We start from the raw sequence: 6,075 nt of genomic DNA on the forward strand, positions 1-6,075 counted from the left end.
CATACTAGATGCAGTTGTTAATGTTAGAAAACATATAGAAAGTCTGTAGACAAATGATGAATTTATATTTCACAGTCATCATATTGATAAAATAATGCAACAAAACTTGGAATATAGGTTATTTTCTAGTGGACAGCTTTGGAGCTAGTTCTGTGTTCTCTAGTGGGGCTGTACAGATTCTGATCGTTTCTCCTTTGCTGACTGTCCAAAGCAAATACTACAGATGGAATTTGCTTTCACATAATAAAAGATGCAGATTTTGAATCCACATGTAACTGGATCACAGTGACTGAACTGTACATTTTGTGACATTTGCCTGTACTTTTTCAGAAAATTATATACAATTTCATTTGCTGCAGAATAATCAGAGCAATAATGTACACAGAAATACATCTCTGGATTTAAGGGTCAGTGAAATCTGCAGTAAATAGGTTTTATCTATTTATACCTCATTTGAAGGTTTCATAGGGAAAAATCATTATTTTAAGTTAAAAATAGTTACAAGGTTTTAATGAACAAATAATGAGGGTTTAGGTATTTATTTAAATATATAATGCTGATCATTTACTGGAATGCAAATTAAGCCTCATGAAGTTCATCTTTTCCTCATTTTTATGTAGGGACATATAACAAGTCCAGTGTATGAATTATTCATCACCTGACTGCTGTGAATTAGGGTTCAGCTTTTAGAAGGTCCATGGCTACTTTTTTAATTATGAAAATTACCAGGTAAAATTCCTTCATTTATTGATGAGATCATGTTTGGAGGAAGGTGCTTTCACATATCAGTCAGGGTCACAGCACAGGAGCATTTTGTGTGCTGCAGTGTGTGAAAGTTTGAAATGTGTCAGGGCAGTCTGGTTTCAGGTAAATAGGTGACATTTCTCACTATGCTTAAAGGTGATGGATTTATCAGGGAAAAAAGTGCTGTAAAGGAACAAAGCAAGAGCTCCATGGCATCAGGACATGAGCAAACACAATAGTGCCTGAAATTAGAAAAACTGGTCTCAGTCTGCACCCACCTGCTTCAGGAAGCTGCTCTGAAGGAAGTAATCCATGGATCCCATGGGCACAGGAGGCATTAGGAACATCCAGGCTTTCCTGCCTTAGTGGGATCTACAAACACACACAGTTCACCACACACACCATGGAAACCATTTGGCTTTTCCTAGCAAAAGAAAGTCTTGTGATCTCACTGTTCTCAAAATGTTAGTAACAGACTATAGTGGAACAGCACTTCTAGAATCTTTGAGGATCAGGTGCTTGGAACTCCATATAATGTCTTAAATATTCATGTACTAGGGATTTATCTAGTGGCATTTTAATTCTCAGTTCTTTAATACCATTGCAATACTCTCCTTGCCTTGTTTTGGCCACCACAAAACACTGACTTGACATTTACTGAGAATTTTTCATTTTATGTCCTTGGCTTTACGGTTCCACATAAATCAGCTTTTCTTAATTACATCCATATTCATTTCCTAGGGAGGCACAAATACTCTGCTAATGCACTTTCTCTCTTATACTTTCTCAGGAATCTGTGTCTGCAAGCACTCGATCATCTGGCAGGAGCAGAGCTTTAATTGCTTCCTGGCTCCCGTCAGTTCAGAGCAGGGCTGAGGATGCTGAATGCAGGGGAGAAGGTAACTCACGTTTGGCACTGTGATTTCCCTGTCCCTGAGCAGGTTTAGGGTCAGGCACAAGGCCCAGCAGTTCAGTCCCTCTGGCCCAGGATGGTGCTGAAGCTGGGACATCCACTCAGAGCCCAAGTTCTGGCTTATTTGTGTTCTGGGATGTGAATCCGGTCAGTCCCAGATGCCCAGCTGCTCTTTTGGTGAGGATTTGCCTGCTCTGAGGTTCAGGGGTTCAGCTTCACTTTTACTTAGGGTTTTTGACAAAATCTGAGACTTTAACCTCAGCTGCAATAAGGATGAACCTCACTGCCAATATGAACACTATAATCAAATAGATTTTCCAGTGGACTATGTAAAAGTACAACTGCAAGGCTCCACAACCTTCTGCATATCAACAGTAAAAAATAATGATGACTAATCAATAATATTTATTTGAGGGCCTGTCAGGATCCCAAGTACAAGGCTGGATTGGAATCTTGGCAGAAATGAATTCAGTGACAGATTGCCTGCTGAGTTCAGTGCAGGGATGACTTCAGTGGCACATTTCAGCGGCTGGCATTCCAGAGCTGAGGCAAGTGCAGATACAGGATCAGCAGGAGCAGGGGCTGTGCAGGGGCCAGGACTGCTCATCAGCCCCTCCCTTGCTTTGGAACACGTTTGTTAGCTCCCCTGTGCCATGCTGCAGGAGACATGGGCAGAGAGAGAAACCAGTGCCAAGCACAGCAACCTGGAGCATCATCTCCTCCTCTGTTCCTGCCACACTTTACCCTCTCTCTCCAGGCACTGTGGCAATTAAAAACTTTCTTATAGATCGGTTGTTACTTTTCAGGGGAAAATATATTGGAACCAGAGAGAGAAAAACTAATTGCACCTTTTAATTCAAAACTAGATCTGAAGACTCAGCCATTGAGGGGGATTTCAACAAAGCAGAGAGCATAAAGTGGGAAGTTGTCCCTGAACTGACTGTTCAGCAGAAACTGGCACCAGTGCTGGCAAGTGTCTGAGCAGCACAGGAGCTGGGTGGCTTAGTGGGTCTTAAAGACCATTGTGAGATCAGTGGTCCTAATGCTGATTAACTCTCTTGTATTTATTATATAATTAATTATGTTGTGTGTAAAACCATCTATAGTTGTCTTAATTATTTTTCATTTGAATAAAGCCCAAGCATGACACTGCTCCTGAACTCGTACTAGGATGAATCTGGGCACAGTTTTGACCTGAAGCAGCAGCACAACGCATGTGCAATTAAAGCTATTCAGCCTGGGAGTGCTAATTGTCTCCCCTCTGGTGTGAAGTGCTTCGTCTCTTACAATGCAGTGATTTTACTGATTTTTCTAGCGGCTGTATTGTGAGAAACAATACCCACTTCTGCAATAGAAAAAGTAGATTAAGACTATTAGTATCAACTTCTGTTTAATTTTGTTCACTCTGTACGCATAGGAGAAAAATGATATCAAGACTCCTTTTCTCCTTCTTCCTCACTGCTCGAATTTTGGCTTTACCATCAATCTTTTCACCCAAACTTTGTAAATTCTCATCTTTCTTCCCCAGCTCTCTGTTGGCAGCTGTCACTCTGCGCACCACCACGAGAACCCTCCTGAGGTGAATGAGAACGAGATCTTGTCCATCATTCAGGACTGCTTTCACACCCCTCTCATCCTTCCCCTTTTCCCAGCCCTGTCATTGCAGATCTTACCCCGAGGCAGGCAGCGGCTCCCTCTGCTCCAGCTTCTGCTGCCACGTCTCCCTTCCCTCCTGTTCTCTGCCCAGCCTAAAAACCCCTGCCTGCACTGAGTGCACTGAGAGTTTCTGCCTCCCGATACTCTCCTTTCTAGCCGGGTCCAATTTCACCCCCTCCCATGCCAAATTCCAGTTTCTAAACTCTTCTCAGATGGTTTTCCATACTGCAATCACCGACTGAGCACCAACATCATGGCTGGGAGTGTTCCCAGCTGGAAACTCCCTGATATTGCTGCTCTGGGGGAACTCTCCAACCACCTCTCTCTCCATCCCAACCTTCTCGTACCTTGTCCTCTGATGAGTATACACAGCAAATACAAATTTACTACATACCTTCACTCACTCACAAAATGCAGGGCAGGGCATGATGCCCAACAGGCTGTTCAGTTCTCCTCTCTGGATCCCAGGTCTCTGTGTTTGAGCTGCTGTGTCCTCTGCACAGATCTTCGTGCTGTGTTCACTCCCTTAAACACCTCTCAAATATCATTTCTATCTCCAGCTGCATTATCATGTCCCACTACACTCCAACCTTCAGACACTTCTGCTTATTCAAATCCAGCCCTTAGAGTAGGTCTGTGGGTGCTTCTTCTGGAGCTGTTGTATATTTTGCATTAAGTGATGGCTAAAAAGTGGTCAGTGGCAAGGCACAAATAAAATAGTGCTGAAATAGGAAGGTGCTCAGCTGTGGGGCTGTGTATTTTAGGAAGGAGCAGACTGGTTCAAGCAGCCATGAAGTTAACTGATTCTGAATATTGTCCTGATTTAGCATAATTTTGAAATGTTTCCCAACATGCTTCAATAACATGATTCAGTAATTGTGTCATCAGAAGAAAAATATCAACTCTTAAAAGGCAAAATTATGTTGTTATAGGAAAACCAAACCAGCTCTCTCTGCTGTCCTTCCTTGAGACAGATTCCACATGTGTCTCAGGGACTCCCAAAGTACCTCAGTTCTAGGGGCTCTAACACCAAAGCACCAGCTGTGGTTTTAAAGTTTTGTGTAATTCCTGGTTTTTTAATTTACATTCCCATGTAAAAAGATTTGTGACCTCCTGACTCTTGTGACCACTGATGTGAAGATGCCACTTCACACCCAGTGAAACCCAGGTGTGACTTGCACTGACAAGCAGAGGATTCCCATGTCCCACTGAGCCAGAAAGTCCCAAGGCAGCCTCAGAGACACAATAAAATGTCACCAAATTCTTCATAAACACTACTTCAGTGAATTGTGATAGACAGCATGTACAGATTGTCAGGACACCAGTCACCTGAAAATGTAGGAGATCCTTAAGTTACATAAAGTTTAAAGAATTGGCAACAACTTTGCTTCTATACTTCAGGCAAGGAATCAAATTTCCTTTCTGGCACTGTGAGGCTGAGTTCCAACATGTCACTGAACCAGAAAGGGTGTGAACACTGAGGATGGAGGGAATTACACTTTACTTCCTTCTCCTAGTACTTGTGTCTTTCTGAAGCAACAAAAGCCATCCATCCCTGCCACTCCTAGAGGGCTTTTTAGAATTCATCCTTGTTTGTTGAGGAGGTCTTGAGCAGTGTCATGATCCACAAGGAAGAACTGCATGTCGGGTCTTGTCCTGATCCAATGTTCCTGCTGCAAAATGGGATGTCCAGTGGCTCTGCACAGGTGTGTGAGCACATGTGTACAGGGCTCACCAGAAAGATCACAGCCCCGCCTTTGGGCACTGTTCTCAGAGTGTTAACCCAAAATGGGAAGGCACACAGAGAGATTCCTGTGCACGGCCACGAGCTGGACTCGATGGTCTTGGTGGGCACCTTCCAGCTCAGCACATTCTGTGCTTCTGTGACCAATTTGGATTTCAGACATGGCAGTGCACAAATCACACAGCTCCTGTGCGGCCTCACAGAATTCCCCGATCACTGCCACTGTCCCAGCCCATGGCAGGCTGGGCAGGGTGTCCCAGCAAGGCTCCCACATGGCCATTGCCTCACTCGACGCCTCCTCCCCTCCCTGGGCACCCCAGCCCCGGCCAGGCTGTGATGGGCACAAGCCAGAGCCACTCTGGCTAGGAAGGACTCGATGGCTCAGCCGGTGCCGCCTCCCTGCTCCAGGAGCGCCAGCCCAGAGCCCATGGCACAGGACCGTGTCCAGACTGTTCTGGAATGAGACCCCAGAGCTTCTCTGGGCTCCGCTGAGGGCTGGCAGTGCCCAGGGCAGCAGCTCTGCCTCCTGTGCAGGTGAATTGCTGGGCTCAGTCCCTGCCCGTGGCTCTGGGGCCATCGCTGGGTCGGGAGAAGAGTCTGGGCCTGCCGTGACCCCCTGCACACCGGGACAGACACGGACAGCCTAGGCTGAGGGCTCCTCTCCAGCCTGAGCAGCCCCAGCTCCCTCAGCCCCTCCTGAGCACGGAGATGCTCCAGGCCCTTCAGCATCCTCGCGACCTCCGACGGAGGCCCGGGCGGCCTCGAGGCCGGCTGGAAGGCCCGTGGGCCGGGCTGGCAGGGCAGAGCGGGCCGGGCCGGGCGGAGCGGAGCGGGGCGGGGCGGGAGTGCCCCGGGGCCCGCGGGGGCGGCCCGGACCCGGCCCGGCCGCTGCCCTGAGGCGCCGCCGCCGCCGCACGAAGCCCGCGCGCGCTCCCGGGGCCGCCCCGCGGTCACGTGCGCGCCCCCCGCGGTCACGTGCCCCGCCCCGCTCGCGCCCCCGCCCCGGCGGCGGCGGCCC

The sequence above is a fragment of the Melospiza melodia genome, chromosome 19 (assembly GCF_035770615.1).
Source record: "Melospiza melodia melodia isolate bMelMel2 chromosome 19, bMelMel2.pri, whole genome shotgun sequence".
In the NCBI taxonomy this organism is placed as follows: domain Eukaryota; kingdom Metazoa; phylum Chordata; class Aves; order Passeriformes; family Passerellidae; genus Melospiza; species Melospiza melodia.